The sequence below is a fragment of the Equus caballus genome, chromosome 9 (assembly GCF_041296265.1).
Source record: "Equus caballus isolate H_3958 breed thoroughbred chromosome 9, TB-T2T, whole genome shotgun sequence".
NCBI lineage: Eukaryota > Metazoa > Chordata > Mammalia > Perissodactyla > Equidae > Equus > Equus caballus.
The window spans coordinates 55,151,933-55,174,664 of NC_091692.1; the positions used below are offsets into that span (position 1 = coordinate 55,151,933).

Sequence of the window (22,732 nt, forward strand, 5' to 3'; positions counted from 1 at the left end):
GCTTAGGGGACTGCTGAAGGGCCAGATGGTGAATGGGAAGTTCCTTTTGATAGCGAAAGTACACAACTTTATTCCAAGTGGAGACAAAGGTTGGGGTTACAAGCTGAACAGGTGAAATCCAGTCACATTCGTCTCTCCATCTGACGTTGGGAATGGATCCAGAGAATGGAGATGATGGTTTCACCCAAGTATTTTCGCAATTAGGAGCTCCTTTATGAAATAAATGCATATCTAGCCAGGAAAATAGTCCATTTTTATTCTGGTCTCACGGATATGTACAGGAGAAGAAATTAATAGTAAAATGGTGTGTTCATACATTGTTGTAGACTTTCAAAATACATTTTTAAAAGAACAATTTAATGAAACACATTTATAGCACTTTTTCCATTCTTGAAACTTCCAAAAGTGACTTTTTTCAGATTGAAAACAAAAATGAATTTGCCTCAACTTTTGTTATACTGTTACTAATGAGCTCAGAGTGAAAATTATGTCTTAAAAACATAATAATAATATCTTAAACATAATAATGATAATCTTGAACATAATAAAGATACTATTAAACAGTTGTCTTAAATTTACCAAATAAATAGATGTGCTATTATAAGATAATACTATTCCTGTTGTTTCTCTATCTCTTTCAGGATCATATATGTAACTTCAAAATTAAATCGCCCCTTTTAATTTTCTCTTTTCCACGGCCCAATATTTTCTCACAGAACACAATGTGTTATTATCATCTACCCTAAGTCTATCCTATTGCGTTAGTAAGAAAAACCAACTTAATAGCAGCAGCAACGGATCAACGAGTATATAAAAGCTACGGTGCCTGGCAGCACATTGTTAAACCCTCTGTCATGTGCATTATGGGTACATCAGCCCTTTATGTTCTCACAGAAACATCTTTATATCTACAAGTTTTTGCTACAACTATTTACTTCTGTTTTCTAGCGTAGTACCATTCAAACTGCAATACCTGTTTTCATTACATTTTCCAGAATGCCTAGGTACGGTTTTTGAAAGCACATTTTAAAAAATGTACATTGAAAACTTCTATTATGATCTTTTTTTGAAGTAGTGCACCTTTTCTAAAGTATTTTTAATTATTTTATATTTATAAAAATATATTTTGTAAATATCAAGTACCCTATAAAATATATGTATATTATGTTATTTAAATAGAACCTAGAATACTTGACATTCAACAAATATATACTGAATGAATAACTTTTTTGATGACGTTGGCAGTCCTTAGTGGTTGGCTAATCAATTTCCATCCCCAAGGATGTTCTGCCTCTCCCATCTACCAACTGTAGAGGCAGGCATAGTTAAGTCTCAGTGCGTCAGCCTCATTGCCCTTAGAGGGAATCAAATGACACAGCTATGGATAATAAGATGTATATGAAAGTCTGCAAGGGGTGGTCATGAGAAAACTTTTGCTTCCTTATGAACAGGGCAGCTATAGCTTGAACCATTCTCCCCGCTTCTTCCTGCCCTTTAAGGTTATTCTTACTGGAGCCATGGTGATCATCTTAGGGTCTTGGGGAGAGGCCATGAGAATTGCAGATACAGAAACTGCAAGATTATTGAACTGCTATGGCTATTACCGTCACTACCAATTCTTCTTAGGTGATAAAAAATAAGAAAAAAACTAATTTGTTTAAGCCATTGCTAGGCAGACTTTCCTTGACAATGACTATGATAAGAAATAATACAATGACCAAGATGAAAGTATTATTGAGAGCCAGGTCGTAGACATCACTCAAACACAGTGACCGCACCAATTCTTTGTTTTATCGCATGGCCTCCTTTTCCAGTCCTCTTTTCCAACTCTGCTTTCTTGGAAGGGAATTCATGAGCTGTAATACTTGAGGACATTCTCCTCTGTAGGTTTCAGGATTTTCTTATCTGCCATATTCACCACCCGTCCAGGAGCAAGACCAAAGAAAATCTGCCTTGGGTCCTTTCGAGTAGTAACTTTGAAGAGTTCATCTTTAGTAACGTCAGGTAAAATATAACCATACTTCTGGGCGAGTTCAAGTCTTGCTTCAGGAAATTTGGCCGGATCCGCCAGGTCACCACGATTCTTTGCATCAGTATAATACGGCACCAGTGCTTCAGGTGCAAGCATTCGTTTTGGAATGGGTTGTCCACGCAGAAAGAATGGAACAGGTTTGCATAGAATTTCTAAAACAATTTTTAAATTAAAAAAAGAGAAAGGCAAATGTTGACTATTTTATTTACATGATGGTTTTCTTTTAATAATGGTATTTTATAATCATTAATTTTTAAATATGACCAAGATGAGAACTTAATTCCAAGAACTCTTTTAATTAAATAAGCTTGTTTTAAGTAAACAAATGGAAATGCTTAATTTTCAAAAGTTTGTATCTTGAAAGTCAGAGTTACTCCTGGGTTACCAACCATTAGTGAGTTTCTAGACATAGGTAACATTGTATTTAAGCCCTGTGTTCAAAAACAAAAACAAAACCTTTTTATGACCTACTGGCTGAGGTCTATCAGAGGACAGAGCCCCACCAGCCACAGCACTAATAAGAAATCCTGAAACAGAAAACAGAGGTGTCCAAACGGCAAGTCAAACAGCCATGAGGACTTTTACAATCCTCACATGCAGCCAGCATGAGACAAAGAGGGAGAGAAGAAAATGACTGCGGAGCAAGCTTACCCAGACTTCTGGGATCACAGAAGGCTGTAGTAACGACACCACCACTCTCTTCGATTGCAGCAATGGCTAGTTCCGAAGCCAACTGTACTTCAATATTAACTTTCGCCTTAAAGGTATCAGCACCCTGTAACACGTCAAAATAGTCTGTGAGTAGCTAGCTTGGCTAAAAGTAAATTAACTATGGCAAGCTTCCTTTTTACACTGTGTTTCCTCCTCCAAAATGCCCACAATGTAACAGCAATTCCTACTTCAAAGACTTCTGCTTCCAGGTCCTATCAAATAACATCAAATTCTTTTACATTTTCTAGGCCCCCTTCTTTTACCAATTTTCCTTCCCTGTGAGCAGAGATGACTATATTTTCACTTGATGTATTTCGTAGACACCAATATAAGCACCCATTCCCAGTACTTCGGTAATAGTTGGCTGTTTAACCCTCATAACAACCCTATGACAGGATTATTGCTAAACCAACTTCACAGATGGGGAAACTGAAGCACAGATAGGTTAAATAACTTGCCCAAAATCACAAAGCTAGGATTCTAACCCAGACAGTCCAGCCACAGTATGTGTTCTTAACCACAACATTATGCTGTAGGATACAGATCATGACTTATCTTCCTATCCCTTAACAAGCAAGAGGCCAAGAGAAGGTTAAAGAGGGGGACGAGTGGGCTAGAATCAGCGAAAGAATAAAATATCTGAGCTTTGGAGGGGTCACCCCCTCTAAGAAAAAAGGGAGCAAAGGACAACAGAAATTCACTTTGCATTCATTATTGACTTTACTACAGCCTCTAAACTGACAGAAAATAAGTTTACCTTTCCCTACCATGGTCAACACTGAAAAATGTAGTCCTGAACTTTTTTAAGTTCTACTTTTGATCACTTTAGTTAGGATGTGCTATATTTTAATTTCAAAACAGATTCTGACAAAAATAAAAAGATGGCATCATTACCATTCTTTTTGTAGTGATAAGAATTTTTTCCTATTTTGGTGTGGTTGAAACAAGCTGGCTCCCAATCAAGTTCCTTTTATTAATTATGAACCTTTAATATATTTAAAAAATATTCCATCAATTCTAAGATACACTTTTTCCATCTATGATACCGACCTGCATTTTAATAATTATGGTACGTTTGACTCAATAAAGTAAGGTCTTGCCATATTATTTGTGATTTTTTTTTTTTTCTGCTGAGGAAGATTCACCCTGAGCTAACATCTGTTGCCCGTCTTTCTCTATTTTGTCTGCGGGTTGCTGCCAGAGCATGGCCGTCGACGAGTGGTGTGGGTCTGTACCCAGGAACTGAACCCAGGCCACAGAAGGGGAGGGCGCCAAACTTAACCACTAGGCCACAGGGCCAGCCCCTATAATTTGTGATTTTTAATTACTATTCCATAGATTGCTTGACCACTCCCCATCCTTGGACATTGGGGTTAGTTGCAGTATTTTAAGTATTATAAAAGCATTTTTAGGAATGTCTTTCTATCAGTTAGGTTTATTTTGTTTTTCCTTGAAAACATGTCTTTCCAAATTGGTAATTTTATGCTGAAGGATCAGAAAGTCTTATTATCCACTATTTACTACAAATCGGAAATCAATTTACAGAGCTGTAAACGATGTGGAACTGTACTTACACAACCACTGCCCTGGTGTCGTTTTCAGGATTATTTTTGTTAGTTTAATAGACACATACCTGTGAGTTGCTGGGATGCGCAGTTTAACAGCTGAAGAGGTCACGGATTTTTCCATGTCAATTTACATGTGCATTCCCTTATACACCCAGAGTAGGATACTGAGACTTAATCGCATATTTGGTAATCTATCTTCAAATCATCTTATTTGAAAATCCTTTATCCCTAAGGTTTACTTTTTCAAAGGAATCTAAAAGGTTTTTCCATAAACATATGCCTCCCTCTAGTGGACACTAAGTTACTCACACAGTTACATTACTGACAACAAGGAGGAGGAGCAGTTAATTAACAACACGTTTATTTGCTTATGAAATGCCTGGCCAATGTCTATAAATAGAAAAGTCCTTTACTGCGATTAGAATTGGATTTGATCCCTTTCTTCCATAAATACTGAGTTATTATCATGAGCCAATATTTCCAATATTGCAAACATAGGAATGAATCACAGTACCTGCTCTCAAAGAACTTACATCACACTGAGGAAGACAGTGAAAAATAAATGCATTACTTAGTAATAAATGTCAGGTGTTCATATATTCAAAGAAAAAATACTTCGGGCAGAGTAATGCAGACAGAGTACGACTGTGGGGGAAGCGGGTGGGGGCTGAGTGTTCCTTTATAAAAGAAAATCAAAAAAGACCTTTCTGATATTATCAGATCTGAACAGAGAACCAAAGGGAGGGAGGGAACAAGCTGAACGGACACACGGGAGAAGAGCATTCCCGGACCATGGGAACAGAGGCCCCTCGACGTGATCATGCTGGCTTTCTAAAACCACAACTGAGTATAAACACAATCACCACTATGTAATGGTTATAACAATTCAAAAGGGATAAAAACAAAGGAGGCAGAGTATAGATTATATGAAAATCAGAAATAGCCTCCTATCTAACTCCAAAAATACTAATCCAGACTTACCTCCTCTACCAGCTGGACACCATAATCCCTTTTATATGGCTGGATGGTCACACCTCTCCCATTGACAAGCTGGGTTAAGTCAATAGGCTGAGTAGGATCAACTCGACCCAAATCAATAAGACACTGCAGCCTGTTGAGACTCAAAGGCTGATACCGGCGTCTGAAGCTACAAAACAAGAAAGTAACAGTTGGAAAACTCAACTCTCTTCCTCTTAAGTTCTCCACATCAACTTAAAAGTTTTGTTCTCTATTTTCCTCCAACAATTTAGATGGTAACAAAATAAGACCCTCCTGACTACAACAGAAACGTTATACTGCTTGATTTTTGGTAACGACACAAAACCAGTATTTCCTTTATTTTGCTAAAAATACTTTGCCTCTTAAGCATTTTACTTCACTCATTTACACAAATCAACAAACAAATTTGGGGAAAATTTAACCCACTATCTGAATTATGCATGAATGGAACTCAAAGTAACCATGGTAGTTGTCATTTATTGGGTAATCACAATGAGCCAGGTTTTTATATATATTATTGCTAAGCCTCTAAACAACCAGGAGAGCAGGCATCATTATCTCCATTTTGCAGGCTCAATGTCTGGGCTTTTTTCCCTGCTATTCCAAACTAATTGCACGACTAAAGATGCTTCAGAGGAACAGGGGCAAAAGTTTGCTTCAAAGTGACTATCAATTTCTACCAAGCTATTTTTTAGGTGATTCTCAGCGAAAAACAGGGCTTTCTACTTTAAAAAGCAGAACAACCTACCTATGTCCTTCATTAAACCCGTATTTTGGGATTTGTATGTAAAATGGAGTCTGGCCTCCCTCAAAGCCCAGTCGGGGCCGGGTTCCTCTCTGTCGTTCTCCTTTATCTGTCGCCTCTGCCACATCTTCTACCTCTTCTCCGCCCCCTCGGTCGTCTTTCCTAAAGGAAAGAACAAAGTTTTATGATCTACAGATGCCTTTTTATAAACTGTATCTCATCTTTTCGTTGTATATTTTTTGTTACACCATTTATTCATCCAACCAACCAGTACTAGCTAACACTACCTTGTGCCAAGCACTGTCCTAGCTGCTCTAGCGTCCAAACACTCTAAATCAGCATCTTTGCCTCTGAAGATGTACCTAATTCTTGCAACCAAAGTGCAAGCTGTGTTTCAAAGGCAAACTTCCAAGGATGGGATGGGGATAAGGGTTCTACAACAGGCTCGAACGGAAAAAAACCTAGAGTTAAACATCCACAACAAACAAAGCTTACATGATAGTTAAGAAATTCTATTTTGGAATTGTAAATATGTCATTGCTACCCATACATTATTTTATTTAAAGATTAATTTATAAAGAAAACATTTTTCTTAATTTACTTCCTGTCACTTCACGAAGGCAACGAACTGATTTTCAAAATTACAGTACGTCACCTAACAGCTTTTCTGGCTGTATTTAGTGATTTGAAGAGACATCTAACGGAATAAATCAATTCAACTCTTTCCCATGAAGCTATACTGGAAAAGTCCTTCATTTTAATTCCAATTTTGAACGGGACAATCATTTTGCAGTGCGACTTCGCTCCTACGCCCTAGCATAATTATGCTTTTAAGCATAAACCGTATTACGAGTTGACACCACGCGAGAAGATTTTCCTCTGCAGTTAAGGAGAACAGGGACTCAGAAACCCTACCTCCATCCCAATACCCTCTGGAGTAAGCAGTCCCCGGAAAGCGCGGGCAGTGCAGGGCCGCTTCCATCGCCCCGTGCGCCAGCGCTTGCCCGCAACGCCACCAGCCACTTACCAGTTTCCTGGAGCCCGGATTCGGCTTTAAGTTGGCCAGGCTAACCCGGGGCAGGGTCCGGAGCAGGTCCAGAGCCCTGGACCCACTGCCCTGCACCGAACCTGCCATGACCCCCCAGGAAGAGCCTCCAAGGGCACCGGGCCGCGTCGGAGCCCACGTGGTCTGGGGCGCTGCTTTACGGCTGCGGCCCCGCCCCTGTCGCAGTGCCGCGAGCGCGCCAGCGCCCTGGAATCCGGCAGCGGCTTCGGAAGCTTTAGAAGACTGACATGTCGGTGTTGCTCTGCCTTTTTTTTTTTTTGTAAATTCGCTGCGGATGTCTTCATGGTTTGAGAGATCGTGGCTTGAGCCCGGGCTTGAACGTCCGGTGTTCTCTTCCGCCACAGCAAACGCGCACTGCAAACGCTGCGGTCTGCGGTCCTCAAGAGGCAGCGTCTTCTCTGACCGCGCCGTGGAGAATGAGATAACCTGAGCGCAGAATTACTAATTTTGAATTTGGCTAATCAAACACAGTGAGATTAAACAATACTCAGAGTCCAGCTAGTAAAATGCCTGGCTAATACTAACCTGTGTAATGAAATTCAACCTACGCATTCCCATCAGTGTGCTTCTACGTGTACTGCATTGACCCACCGAGTCGCTGAGATACGAACTTCACTGAGCTGCTCGTGATGACAGGTGCCATAGGAGCGCTTGGCACGTGTCATCGCTGTGTTGTCAGCCTTATTCGATCAATAGCTTGTGGAGGTAGATGTTACTACCTTTTACGGACCGGGACGGTAAGGGTTGGCAAGGTCGGGTAGCTTGACCAAGGTCTCACAACAAGCGGCAGAGCCAGGACTCACACTTACACTGCCTCCTAGTAGAACAGTAGTGTTTCCTAGGATATAAAATTGAATATCTGCAGCATAGAACACATAACATTATTTTCAAGCTAAAAAATAGCTTCCCTATTTTTGTCTTAAGTGAATGTGGTATAGAAAACAAGGTTCCTTTCTTTTTCTTTCTCTTATTCTTTTTATATTTCACTTGTCTCGCTGGGGAGTTTTCTTTCTGGTTCCTCTTAGTGATCACAAATAGTGAAGGAGAGAAATTTTTGGAGGGGAGCTACTTCTATGTTTAATTAAACCCTTTTCAACTTATTTTAAAACAAGTATAAAATACTACAGAAAGAAAAATTTGCATTCATGCTTTATTTAAGCAATATTTATGAGCAAGACACTGAAACCTGTTACTGAAAAATATACGTGGATGAAGTCAAACAAGATCTCGCTCCCACGTTGTTTGAAATCGAGTAGGACAGACTTTCCCAAATTGAGTATTTTATAAAAGTTAAAAAAAAAAAAGTACGTCTCTTGTGGACCTAATAATGCAAATTCAAGAAAAATACAGATATATGAGTTCTATAAAACAATGTGAAGATAAAGTCCAGACTCTATTTAGAAGTACAAAAGAAAATACTGAAAAAAAATAAGCTAGTTCCTGCCTTTAAGAGGTTTCACTTCAATATATTTCATAATCTTTTCTTTAGAATTTTCATACTTCTGAGAGGAAAATTACAAAATATGTTGCAAAATGTGCCCTCATCTACAGAAATATATACAATTTTTTTCTCTACCTAGAAAATCGTTTGCATTAAGTAATGAACTTTTGGATGAGTGTTAACACCAATAATGTTTCTCATGGAAAAAATGTGTATTGAATAAATGAGATACAGGAAATAGAAAACAATGTGCTGCATTTCTTGCAAGTAGATGCTCTTTGTTGTGTAGGTTATATAATGCTATTGGTGAACATCCGTTAATAATAGTGGAAATAACTGTTTGTAGTTAATTGTAGGCCGTTTGTTTATCCCATATCCAACATGTTGATGAAGCATATAAAACTGTCAAAATAATTTAATGAGTTTCATCTGTGTTTTAAGAATGTAGTTTAAGGTGTGTGGTGAATAAGTCATCAACCCTTACCTGAAGCCTATAGTTTTACATCATCATTATCACTGCATGATAATACTTACTAAGCACCCACCTGCTTGGGGTGTTGTGCTATACTCTGTTTAAATGATGTTAATGAGACCTTGCCATAAGAAAACATCTCAACAAGAGATTTAAAGTCCATCCTAATTCCAGTCCCAGTTGATAGTGACTACTGAATCATTACGTAAAAAGAATAAAACAAGCCCTGTAAAGATGGTGTAATTTGAAGTTCCTTGGGAAGGCCTCTTTCTCACACACTCCCAAATAATTTTCCCCTACCTATCCCAGTGCCTTAACAGTCTGCCAACAGAGATGAATTCTTTTGAGCTCATTATTTAGAGTTAAAATTCTCAAGGTGGGTAGAGAATGAGAGAGGGGGATGAAAATAAAAGGGGATAAATTTATCACATGAGGTACTTGGTATGAACCGTAATACTAATACACCGTGCAGTGAAGCATCTGATCAATTTAACCCTCTGTTTCTGAGATTAAAAAACAAAAACATGCATATAAAACTCTCCCATCTAATCTCCCTAAATGAGATCACACATTAAATAATATTTGGCAGGGATGGGAACAGGAGGAGGAAGGGAATTTCAGTTATTAGATTATTACTGATTTTTACCATGAGCCAAAACCAAATCATTTTTATTTTTTATTTATTTTTTAAATTTAAGTGCAAAAGCACTGAAGAGCTTTACTACAAATTACAACCTAGAAACACGTTAACTGAACAATTAAAATTCATACAATCAGATTTAGATATATAACAACACAAAGTAGGAACAGAATTACAGTACAACACAAGACAGATACATGAATTCATTAGAAAATATTGTAATAAATAATTCATGAATCATAGAGCAATTGATTTATGCATAAATATAACTAATTGCCTAACAATCAGTTTATATTAACAAAATCTGTCAAAATCAAGGCAGCCAGAGTTTTACTAAATTACTGTGACAATGGAAATACTGCAATTAAAAAACAAATACAAGTATTTGTACTGTAAACAACTAAAAAAATCAGTCTCACTAAAGTTAGTATACAATTTAATATAAAATTATCATTAGCTACCAGAAATGGTTTAAACAACTTTACTGAGCAGTAGTTTTCTAAAAACAGAGGCACCGTTTTTTCTTTTCCTTCTTTTTTTTTTAAAATATAAAATACTTGAGGAACATTCAAATAAGTAGAAAGCACATAATGGTTGCTTTCACCTTCATTAAAAGTCTGCTGAAACTGGATTTTTCAGAAAATTGTCAATTAATAAGTAATAACTGGTAACTAAATTTATAAAGTACTTTGAAAGTTTAACATAGAGAATATCTTAATGGAATCACTGGGGGGAAGGGGAAGCCATAAATTTCCCTGCCTTTCCAAGTTTGTATGATCAAAAGTGAACTCAGTAACTAGAAACATTTTGTTTCTTTTAAAAGTTAGGAGTTGGGGGCTGGCCCCGTGGCCGAGTGGTTAAGTTCGCGCGCTCCGCTGCAGGCGACCCAGTGTTTCGTTAGTTCGAATCCTGGGCGCGGACATGGCACTGCTCATCAGACCACGCTGAGGCAGCGTCCCACATGCCACAACTAGAAGAACACACAACGAAGAATATACAACTATGTACCGGGGGGCTTTGGGGAGAAAAAGGAAAAAATAAAAAAATCTTAAAAGTTAGGAGTTGATCATTACCTACAAACTATCAAAAAATATTTAATTTACTATTTCTGACCAAAAATAAATAATACAAGTACTAAAACGCGGCAAATTAACTATAATATTACCTATAAAACTACTGAGCACTGTGAAGTCAATAGCAAAATGATCCCTGATTTTATGAATCCTGTCAAGTTTTTGGTCAGGTCATCTTTTAAATGATATAAAAGTGTTCTGTAAGTATCCCTTTACTATAAACTTCTCAATCAATTTATTAATGTAAATATAGTGTGAGGAATAAAAAAGCTCAATACAATATAAATATTATGTAATGCCTTCAAGCCCCCAAATTTTTGCAAGTAAAATTCTGTATAAAGAGGTCAATAAAATTGTGTTGAAACATTAACTTTGCTTTTCACTGGGGGCGCGGGGGGCGGGGAGGGGAAATACATTAAATCATCCAAGTTCTGGCCCTCACAAAATATGGCTTAATTCTTTAAAAAGAAAGATGACCCTGACATCTGCTGTTTTGCAATCTATTATGTATACTTTCTTGGGGGAATAAAAAAGAGCGAGAGGATTCATACCCTAGCATGCAGGTAACATTAATTGCTGAAGAGGGTTCAGTATAGATCGAAGAGACCAAATATCTACTTGGTTGTGTATTTCCCTCTCTTCAGTTTCCTTATACATATGTAAGCAGTTTTTCAATGTAATAGCTGAAAATCTCTTTAGTATTACATGTATATGTGATTATTAGATACACACAAACACAAGTGTAAAAACACAAGTATTTGACAAGGTGCACTTATTTTTTAAATTCAGCTTTAAGTATTCCTTTTGGACTTAGGAAAACTGGCTTAGAAAAATGATCAGAACCTGACTTTTAACAGAGCAAAGGGGCACTCGGAGAACTGTGAACATATGAAGCAAATCCCCAATCTTTATATGGAGGCACATGCTTTATAACATTTTACCACTAAAACGGCATACTCCATAAATCCAACATGGATACTCTGAACCACATTTTAAAACTGCTATATAAAAATTACTGGTCTCTTTTATGAGGCTAGTAAAAGTTAAAATGCACTGCCCAGCTTCTAACTGCCCAATTAGTAGAGTTTACATTACTGAAAGTTCAAAACAGCTTCAGTGTGAAATATCTGTAAATCCATTTAAGACCCTGAACAAACTGCAAATTTGGTTATTAGCAAAACGATAATGTATCGCCCACCAAAATGAAATCTGTAATTCATTTTTGATAAACTGAAAATGTTTTGAAATGTCACAGCAGCAAATATATTAAAGTTACACTGAGGTTTTTCAATAGTAGGAGTCTATCACAATCCTTAAAATTTAAAGTAGTCATAACATCAACCAACCAGCACATTTAAACCAAAATGATCATTCTCAAGCTTTTTCTGTGCCCATTATAAACATGCTCTAAGTTGCATTCCAACTTTCTTTTCTAATCTTACACATTAGCTTATTTTTCAAATGAAAAACAAAATTAAATTATTTTAATAATTAAATTTAAATTACTTTTTGTTCTTAGTATTCCATCTTATATTAAAGGATTTTATAGCTCCTGGGGTTAACAATGTGTCAGTTTTTTTCAAAAAGTGTATACCTTATAAACCCCAACTTCCTGCTACAACAACTGTTAAATGATAAATATTAAATTTCATTATACATATCATTTAAGGTTTTCTTGTCTATTCCTGGTGGATGCACTTGAGTGCATTTCATATTTCATAGAATGCACTGTAGTGTCCTAATACTGTATATATTAATTTTTCTTAGTATGGAGATAGCTGCGTATTTAAACTCTGATTGGTTGGTTGACGTACTTACAGTAACTCTAAGTATGTTAGGTAAAAATGTTTAAAAACTATTAATATCATATTTCCATTATAAGATGGTTTAACTGAATGGCTGGGGTGGTCTTTCACCTATAAAAATGTTTCACTTGACAATTACTTGTTTTCCCACAACGCTTTATGCTATTGACTACTAAAGAAAACCTCAATCTTTTTCACCTATTTATACAAGGATTAAATACAAACTATCAGAATTAAGTAAGCAACTATATAATTCTGTCCACAGTGAAAACCCTGAATAAAACTTTTTTTCAAAAGGCATGTAAGTGGTTTTTCAACTGCAAAATTTCATGTCTCCTGTCAGAGTGAGCATCTGTAATTCCCACGTGTGTGTATATAGACACACAAACACACACCTGTGCACATACACACACACACACAAACACACGTACAAACATTTTCCTAACAAGTAATCTACACAGGCTTGCTGCTGTTTTTGCAGCTGCCAGTCCCTGAATCTGTCATATTATATAACCCAGTGTCTGGTACTCGGAGTTTCTTCGGAGGAGGAGTCTTCAGTGTTCCAGATCTTTCTTTTACCTTGTATTCTAAAGTGCCGTGAGGTACCCCATAAATTCCTTGTGCTTTGGAAGCACTCATTTTGCCACTCATTACCATTGCAATAGCCTCTTCCATTATTTCATGATCATACTGCCGATAACGGCCACGTTTTTTCCTGGGCTGCTTATTATCTTTTCGATCCAATCCATCTTCAGTATTTTCAGAGGTTCCATCAACTGTTCCATTTTTAGAATTAAGACACAAAGGAGAGAGGTCCCCGGGTAGAAAGTAAGAGTCAACACTTGAGTGAGTTACGGGCCCAGAACATTCTATTTTCTTCTGTTTAGGGAGTATATTTTTCAGTTTTTGGAGAGCTGATCCTTCTAGGACTGGAGAGGTTTTGGAAACTTGATACATAACATCCAGCAGACCAGGACCATCAGGTTGTGGTTTTGAAACAGAACTTACTCGTAGTTGAGGAATTTTTAACTGTACAGTAGGACGTGAAGTTTCATATTGTAGGCTTTCATTTTTTTCTTTAAATTAGATTGAGTTTACTTTTTTCTGTGCGCTCTGCTTGAGCTCTTGCCCACAGGGCTACTTTATGCAGCACTGCACAAGTTTCTTTACTGTCTTTATATGAGTAACTATCACTGAAATCTCGAGCTTTGTTTTTAAAAGATGCAGGCTTCCCTGCTGGTAAGGCTTCTAAGTGGAGAAGTAAAGTTTTTTGAGGTATGCCTGCTTTATTTCTGTCCAGTGCTCCAGACTGAATGTCTTTCAAAGCTTTTGAGAGCAAACCATCTGCAAACTCAGCACTTCTCTCCACATAGTCCTCTCTGTTTCTCTGTAGTCTCCCAGCCATTGAATTTTCAGAAGAAGGATCGCATACGGACGACTCTTCAGATTTTATGCTGGTTTTCTTTGTAGAGAGATCTAACACTCCATCCCCTTGCTGAGTATTTTGTTCTTGCATTCGATTCACAGTGAGGTCTAAGGGGCCTTCCTGTTCTTCCTGAAGGGAGTTTTCTGCTTGATTCATTTGAATACTTTTACATATTAGACTTGGTCCAATTGAACCATTTCTATTCTCTTGAATTTTACCACTTTTTGAAATATACTCAATTGCAAACTGACGTATCATCTTTTTCATTAATTCCTGAGCAACTAGGGGAATGTTAGGATCACAGTTCTGAGGAAGGTCTTTCTTTCGAAAGAGTGCATTTAGCTAATTTTCTGCTTGGCATTCAGTCTTTCAGTGTTGGACTGGCCCTGAGATGACAGTTTCTCTGTTGGTGTTGACTGTGAAGAATCAAGAGATGGTAGACAATCCTTCAAATAAACTCAGGGCTCTTCGTAGCCGTGGTCCATAAAGCCCTTCTAAAATACTCTCAAAACCTACACAGTGCATGAGACGGTGGCGCCAAGAGTCGAGTTCCCGCCGGCATCCTCTCCTCTCCGCCGCGCACCGAGGGCTCCGGCACCGGGCGGCGAGGGCAGCGGCCACTCTCTCTCTTCCCTTGTCCATCCGCGTCCCGCGTCACGCGCCCTCATTTACATACGAGCGGCGCAGGCACGAGGCAGGGGCGCGAGCCCCGGAGCGCCAAAAACAAATCATTTTAAGAATGAGACCAAGAATAGACTCATTTTGTAATGATCAAAGTTGAGGAGCAGAAAACAACCAGAGATGTGCTTTTCCTCAGTGAAGGCGGGAGGAAGCCAGGGGCAGGAGGGCAGTGAATCCCTTTGATACTGGGAGAAAACCAATTCCGAGAGAGCCAATCAGAGGGCACGGGAAGGGGCTGGAAATAAATGTCACCTCGACAAAACCTACCCAGTTGTATCAAAGCTTGGCCCTGACTTCAAGGCCTTCATTCGCAGTTAAATAGTTTCTGTTTTAATTTTATTAAAGTATACTAACGCATACATTTGTTATGAAAAAAATCAAGTCATACAAAATAATAATGAGGGACAAAAGTTCTCCACAGGCAATTACTTTTCACTTTGTTTTTTATTTCTTCCGGTGACTGCCTCCATATTTATAAATTAAAGGATCTCAATCACTAATTGTTTTATCAATTTTTGACATTGTGGATTCACTTATGACAGGTGAGGATTTAGATAATTTAAACTATTTCCTCTTAGTATTTTAGTTATTTTATGATAAACCGTATAATTTAAATAAGGTAAGTACTTCAAACATCTGTTTTTTTGGATTTTCAACTTTCAAAATTATACATTAGCTCCTCACTCTGTGCGAGATGAAGATACTTACACACCTAACCTCTCACACTTCTTTGCTCCTTCTACTTGCCAACTTCTGTTAGCTATATATTTTCTTTAACATTGTTATAGATTATAATGTACTTATACACTTTAAGTGATCATTTAGGGTAAATAAGAAGCTACAACAATCACTGTATTTGCTCTCTCTAGAACACTTTTCATTATTGCCCTCTTTCCTGGCCACAAAGAACTGGCTTTCAGGTTGACAAGCTTTCTTTAAATTCCTGATCACAAACCTTAAGCTGGTCATCCTTTTCCAGGGTTTTAGAAAACTTACTTTTTCGCTCTCCACGATGACTATTTTGTATGTTCTCTCTTGGCCAATGATTTTCCTTTACACTTCAGAAAAAAGTCACGAGATAGGGAACTTCTCCCACATCCCACCACTAAATGTACAATCCTTCCTACAACTGCATTTATCTTCTGCATCATATTAAAGAGAAGGAAGTGGCTTTTCTTCTGTTAATCTTCAGTCTTTCCAGCTGTGATCTGGACTCCTATGTCTGCTACCCACTTAGGGGTTTAGTTGTTTTCCTTATCCCCTCTCTTTACTGCATCATCAATCTCTCCTCAGGCTGGATGGTCTCTTCATCATAAAAAATGTTGTAATATCGCTCATCTTAAAAAAACAAAGACAAAACACCACTTTTCTTTACCCCGTAATCCCTCTAGCTGAGCCTATTTCTCTGCTTGCTTTCATAGCAAAACTTCTTGAAAGAGTTCTACGTGGACTCTCTTTTCCTCCTCTTTGATTCATACGTTTTCCTATGAATAACCTCCATATTGCCAAATCTGATAAGAAATGCAAATCAAAATCACAATTGAGATATCACCTCACAAATGTTAGGATGACTATTACCAAAAAACAAAAAATGGCAAGTGTTGGCAAGGATGTGGAGAAATTGGAACCCTTGTACACTGTCGATGGGAATGTAAAATGGTGCAGCCACTATGGAAAACAGTATGGAGGTTCCTCAAAAAATTAAAAGTAGGGGCTGGCCCAGTGGTGTAGTGGTTAAGTTCAGCTCTCTCCGCTTCTGCAGCCCAGGTTTGCAGGTTCAGATCCCGGGTGCAGACATACACCGCTTGTCAAGCCATGCTGTGGTAGCAACCCACATATAAAATAGAGGGAGATTGGCACAGACGTTAGTTCAAGGCCACTCTTCCTCAAGCACAAAGGGGAAGATTGGCAGCAGATGTTAGCTTAGGGCCAGTCTTCCTCAAAAAAAAGAAAAATTAAAAATAGAGGCTGGCCTGGTGGTATAGTGGCGAAGTTCATTCGCTCCACTTTGGCGGCTGGGGTTTCATGGGTTCAGATCCCAGGTGTGGGCCGACACACCATTCATCAAGCCACTCTGTGGTGGCATCCCACGTACAAAAAATAGAGGAAGACTGGGGCCAACCCGATGGCATAGTGGTTAAGTTCGTGTGCTCCACTTTGGCGACCTGGGGTTCGGAGGTTCAGATCCTGGGCATGGACCTAGCACCATTCGTCAAGCCACACTGTGAAAGCATCCCACATACAGTAGAGGAAGATTAGCACAGATGTTAGCTCAGCGACAATCTTCCTCAAGCAAAAAGAGGAAGATTGGCAACAGGTGTGTTAGCTCAGGGTCAATCTTCCTCACCAAAAAAAACCACATTAAAATAGACTACCACATGATCCTGCAATTCTACTCCTCGGTATATATGCAAAGACTTGAAATTAGGATTGTGAAGAGATATCTACACTCCCACATTTATTGCAGCATTATTCACAATAGTCAAGATATAGAAACAACTCAAATGTCCATCAATAGTCAAGTGGATAAAGAAAATGAGGAAAATGCGAGATAGACACACAATTAAACATTATTCAAACTTAAAAATTAAGGAAATACTACCATTTGTAAAAGCATAGATGGACCCGGAAGATATTATGCTAACTGGATACCATTCACAATCGCAACAAAAAGAATAAAATACCTCGGGGTAAATTTAACCAAGGAAGTGAAGGACCTATATAATGAAAATTGCAAGGCCTTTCTGAGAGAATTGGATGACGACATAAGGAGATGGAAAGACATTCCATGTACATGGATTGGAAGAATAAACATAGTTAAAATGTCCGTTCTACCTCAAGCAATCTACAGATTCAACGCTATCTCATCAGAATCCCAATGACATTCTTTACAGAATTAGAACAAAGAATCCTAAAATTTATATGGGGCCACAAAAGACCCCGAATTGCTAAAGCAATCCTGAGAAAAAAGAACAAAACGGGAGGCATCACAATCCCTGACTTCAAAACTTACTACAAAGCTACAGTAATCAAAACAGCATGGTACTGGTACAAAAACAGGTGAACAGATCAATGGAATAGAATTGAAAGCCCAGAAATAAAACCACACATCTATGGACAGCTTACCTTCGACAAAGGAGCTGAGTGCATACAATGGAGAAAAGAAAGTCTTTTCCAAAAATGGTGCTGGGAAAACTGGAAAGCCACATGTAAAAGAATGAAAACTGACCATTCTTTTTCACCATTCACTAAAATAAACTCAAAATGGATCAAAGACCTAAAGGTGAGACCTGAAACCATAAGGCTTCTAGAAGAAAACGTAGGCAAGTACACTCTCTGACATCAGTATTAAAAGGATCTTTTCGGACACCATGTCTTCTCAGAGAAGGGAAACAACAGAAAGAGTAAACAAATGGGACTTCATCAGACTAAAGAGCTTCTTCAAGGCACATGAAAACAGGATTGAAACAAAAAAAACAACCCACTAACTGGGAAAAAATATTTGCAAGTCATATATCTGACAAAGGCTTGATATCCATAATATATAAGGAACTCTCACAACTCAACAACAAAAAATCAAACCACCCGATCAAAAAATGGGCTGGAGACATGAACAGACATTTCTCCAAAGAAGATATACAGATGGCTAACAGGCACATGAAAAGACGCTCATCATCGCTGATCATCAGGAAAATGCAAATGAAAACTACACTGAGATATCACCTTACACCCATTAGAATGACAAAAATATCTAAAGCTAATAGTAACAAATGTTGGAGAGGTTGTGGAGAGAATGGAACCCTCATACACTGCTGGTGGGAATGCAAACTACTGCAGCCGCTATGGAAAACAGTATGGAGATTCCTCAAAAAACTAAAAATAGAACTACCATACGATCCAGCCATTCCACTACTGGGTATCTATCCAAAGAGCTTGAAGTCAGCAATCCCAAAAGTCCTATGCACCCCAATGTTCACTGCAGCATTATTTACAATAGCCAAGACATGGAAGCAACCTAAGTGCCCATCAACAGATGAATGGATAAAGAAGTTGTGGTATATATATACAATGGAATACTACTCAGCTGCAAAACAGAACAAAATCATCCCATTTGCAACAACATGGATGGACCTTGAGGGAATTACGTTAAGTGAAATAAGCCAGTTAGAGAAGGATAATCTCTGTATGACTCCACTCATAGGAGGAATTTAAAAATGTGGACAAAGAGAACAGATTAGTGGCTACCAGGGGAAAGGGGGGGTGGGGGGCGGGCACAAAGGGTGAAATGGTGCACCTACAACACGAATGACAAATATTAATGTACAACTGAAATCACACAAGATTGTAACCTATCATTAACTCAATAAAAAAAAAGATATTATGCTAACTGAAACAAGTCAGTCACAGAATGACAAATATAGCATGATTTCTCCTATAGGAGGTATCTAAAATAGTCAAACTTAGACAAGCAGAAAATAGATTGGTGGTTGCCAGGGGACGGGAGTGGGGAAAATGGAGAGTTGTTGTTCAGCATCAAGTTTTAGTTATGCAGGATACATAAGTTCTAGAGATCTACAACATTATAAACTTAAGAGGATAAGTCTTATGTTAAATGTTCTTCCCACACACACACACAAAAGCAAAGGGACGTAAGAAATCTTTTGGAGGTGATGGATATATTTATTACCAGGATTGTGGTGATGGTATCATGGGTGTAAGCATATTGTCCAACTTCATCACAATGTATACATTAACTATGTACAATTTTTTAATGTTAATTATACCTCAACAAAGCTGAAAAAAATATAAATTCTCTGTTCTCTTAAATGAGTTCTTAGCAGCATTCAAAGCAGTTGAGTACTTGCTCCTTGAAATACTTTTCTTGTTGGGTTTCTGTATAGCCCATGCTTCTCTCACTTTTAGTGGCTCCTCTTATACTATCTAACCCCTAAATGTTGAAATCTATTTTTCCTATGCAGGTGATGGGGTTCAGGGCATGCCCACACCCCCGCCCCGCCCACCGCAAGATGCACCACTCTGGTATGTGGATTATTTCAAGCTGAAGAAAATAAAGGCTCAGAAGACTCAGGAAGAACATTCCACCTTCTCCCCAACTGACTAAAAGAAATTTAAAATAAAGGCCAGTCCCCAGGACAAGCCATCACCTTAGATAACTCTGGGTATCTGGTAGACTGGGAGGATCCTTGCTAAGCCCATTCTTATCAAAGTTCTATTTACCAAACATTTGCTTTTCCATTTCCAGGAGTTGCCTTCCTCCCCTTTGAAGCTCCAAATCACTACCCCCAACATCCTCCTTGTCTGTAGCTGAAGAAATTTAAACAGGCAGCCTCAGCCAGATGACTGAGTTACTGTTTCTCCTGAGTTTCTCCCATGTATACATGCTATTAAACTTTGTTTGATTTTTCTCCTGCTAACCTGCCTTTTAAATTATTTGACCAGCCATAAGAACCTTAAGAAAAAGGGGTGGGGGAGGAATTCTCCCACTTCCCCAACACAGGTGATCTTAAATGGTTTATAAATTCTCAGGTTTATATCTGCATCCCAAATCTGAGTTCAACTTGTTTGTATTGACAAATAAAAATGGCAAGCAATAGGATATATTGGAGAATATGAGGAAGCCATTTGGTGTAAACCTAATTCGGCCTCACCTTGTCTTTCCAAAAGGGCCTGACCGTGGCTGTTGAGCATGCATTGTATATCTGCTTTAGATATTCCCTATGGCAAGAACAAAGGCCCTTGAGATAAAGGTGCAACTTCCCTCCCTCTCCCAAAGTTGGCATCTCCTTAAGGCTTAAGCGTCTTTCCTTAGGCTAGAAACTGATTGCTGTGCTCACCTGTGACTGCCCAGCTCGAGACAACAGACTTGCCTCCTGCTACGCCCTCTGAGATAGCAGACCCACTACCTGCGGTGTCCATCAAGAGCTGTGCCGACAGGGCAATCTTGTGACTATTGTGGGAGGGACATTTCAATCATATGTGAAACGTCCTGCTTGGCGGTATATAACCACTCTGTACACCTCACTTCTTTGGTGCCCTTTCTTCCTGTGGGAAGAAAGGCCCCGGGCCATGGTCCTCAGATTTCAGCTCAGAACAAATTCACCCATATTTTCGTTTATAGATTGCTTATGGATTATTTTCATGGACAGTATCTAGCTGTTTAATTGATATCTTGACTAGGATGTCTTCATAACATAGTCAGAAGGAAATTCTAGATATCCAACTCTCTGCCACAGTCCCCCCAAAGTGCTCTTCCCTTATATTCCCCATCTCATTAAATGGCACCTCCATTTATCTAGTTATTAAAGCCAGCAACCTAAGAGTCTTCTTGATGCTTCTCTTCCCTAATTCCCACATAAACAAGACCTATCTTTTTGATCTGCAAACACCATACTTGTTCAACCCCCCTTTATCTTGCCTAGAACAATGCTAGAGTTTACTGACTGATCTACTTTCACTTCCACTGTTGCCCACTTCCAGTCCATTCTCCAAAAGTAGTCAGAGTCTCATTACCCTTCAGTGACTTCACATTGCACTTACCATGGCCTGTAAAAATCAGGCTAATCTGATTCTTTCATGTCTCTCTATCCTCAAAGTGCTGGGAATACTGCAGTGAATGAAACAGGCAAGTCTTCTATTCTCATGGAGTATTCTGGGGGCTTTTTTTGGCAGGGGGTGGGGAATAGAATAAAGAAGTGCAGATAAATAAAACCATTTCTGAAAGTAAAGAGTACTATGAAGACAATTAAACAGGGGATTGTGTTAGACAGCAACTGATATTTGCGGTGGGTTTTAGACTGCGTGGTCAAGGATTGCCTCTCTGAAGGGACATTTGAACTGAATGATACAAAGGAATTTTTAGCACTTTCTCAGCAAAGGTTTATTTCTTGATTGTATCATAATCTCATCAAGGATCATCTGGGAACTCTAGTTTTTATCTAATTCCAGGACCCAGGCTGAGAGAGCAGCCACCAAACTGAAACTTGCAGGTTGCTGTGACAAAAGGAAGTAAGATTCTGAAGGGCCTCACACCAGCAATGAAAAGCTCTAGTCTGTAAGTGACACAGATTTCTTCCACCTATACTTTATTAACCAGAACTATTCACATGACCCCACCCAAACCAAGAATCTGGGAATCGCAGTCCTACCACGTCCTGGAAGGCAGAGAATCAGAAATATTCGGAAAACATAATTAACTACTACTATAGTCCTTCATGTTCACAGGGGAAAATATAAAGGAGGGAAAGTCATAGATACATGCATGGTAGTGGCAGGAGTTCTCCTACAACTGTGCAAGGCCATTAGAATTGCTAGTTCTGGTTCCTCTGGGAGGCATATGGTAGAAACAGAAGACAGTTTGGTGAAGCTTTCCGAGTCTTGCTGCTATCTGATCCCTCTAATACTGAGGAAATGGTTTCTTACTGTTTTGCAGACCTGGAAGAATGAATCCACAGAATGTGACCTCATTGTCCCTACTCAGGATTCTAGTTTGCTCACTTCAGTCAAGGTGCCTTAAACTTTTCTAAAAGTCAAGAACAGTCTGGAAATACATATATTCTCCATATCAACTTCTCAGAGCAAAAATCAAAGAAATGGGCACAAGACCGGCTCAATGTTTTTTATGAATGATTGATAATATTAATTTGAAGACTATTTCTTACATATTATACATCCATTTGTAGAGGGAGTAAAAGGTTATAGACACCACTAAGACATACCTGCTTTTTCTTCTAGCATTTTCAGTTTGTCTTTTTAAAAAACTTAATCCTTTGTTCTGTTTGAAATCTTTCAATTGTGAAATATTTCAGGACTGATATTAAATGTGACTAACACTAAGCCAAATACCTATGTGCCCAATACCCAGCTTATGAAATAAAATATTATAAAAATAGTCATAGGTCTTGTTTTTGCACGCTTTTTGGTGAGGAAGATTGGCCCTGAGCTAACATCTGTTGCCAAGCTTCCTCTTTTTTGTCTCCCAAAAGCCCCAGTACATAGTTCTATATCCTAGTTATAAGTCATTCTAGTTCTTCTATGTGGGAGGCTGCCACAGCA

General features: G+C 38.5%; 1 long non-coding RNA gene and 2 pseudogenes across 3 annotated transcripts in view; 1 reads left to right on the plus strand and 2 right to left on the minus strand.

Annotated features, from left to right (window-relative positions):
• LOC138915588 (uncharacterized) overlaps positions 1 to 20,094 on the plus strand; it is a 41,500-nt gene extending 21,406 nt beyond the window's left edge. For all 3 annotated transcript variants that reach the window (XR_011421615.1, XR_011421616.1, XR_011421617.1), the window contains exon 3: positions 19,639 to 20,094. This is a non-coding gene — a long non-coding RNA (uncharacterized lncRNA). The remainder of the gene's footprint in view (positions 1 to 19,638) is intronic.
• LOC138915579 (large ribosomal subunit protein uL15m-like) lies at positions 233 to 7,556 on the minus strand (annotated as a pseudogene).
• LOC138915564 (ligand-dependent nuclear receptor corepressor-like protein pseudogene) lies at positions 9,698 to 14,763 on the minus strand (annotated as a pseudogene).
• Positions 20,095 to 22,732: the final 2,638 nt, after the last annotated feature.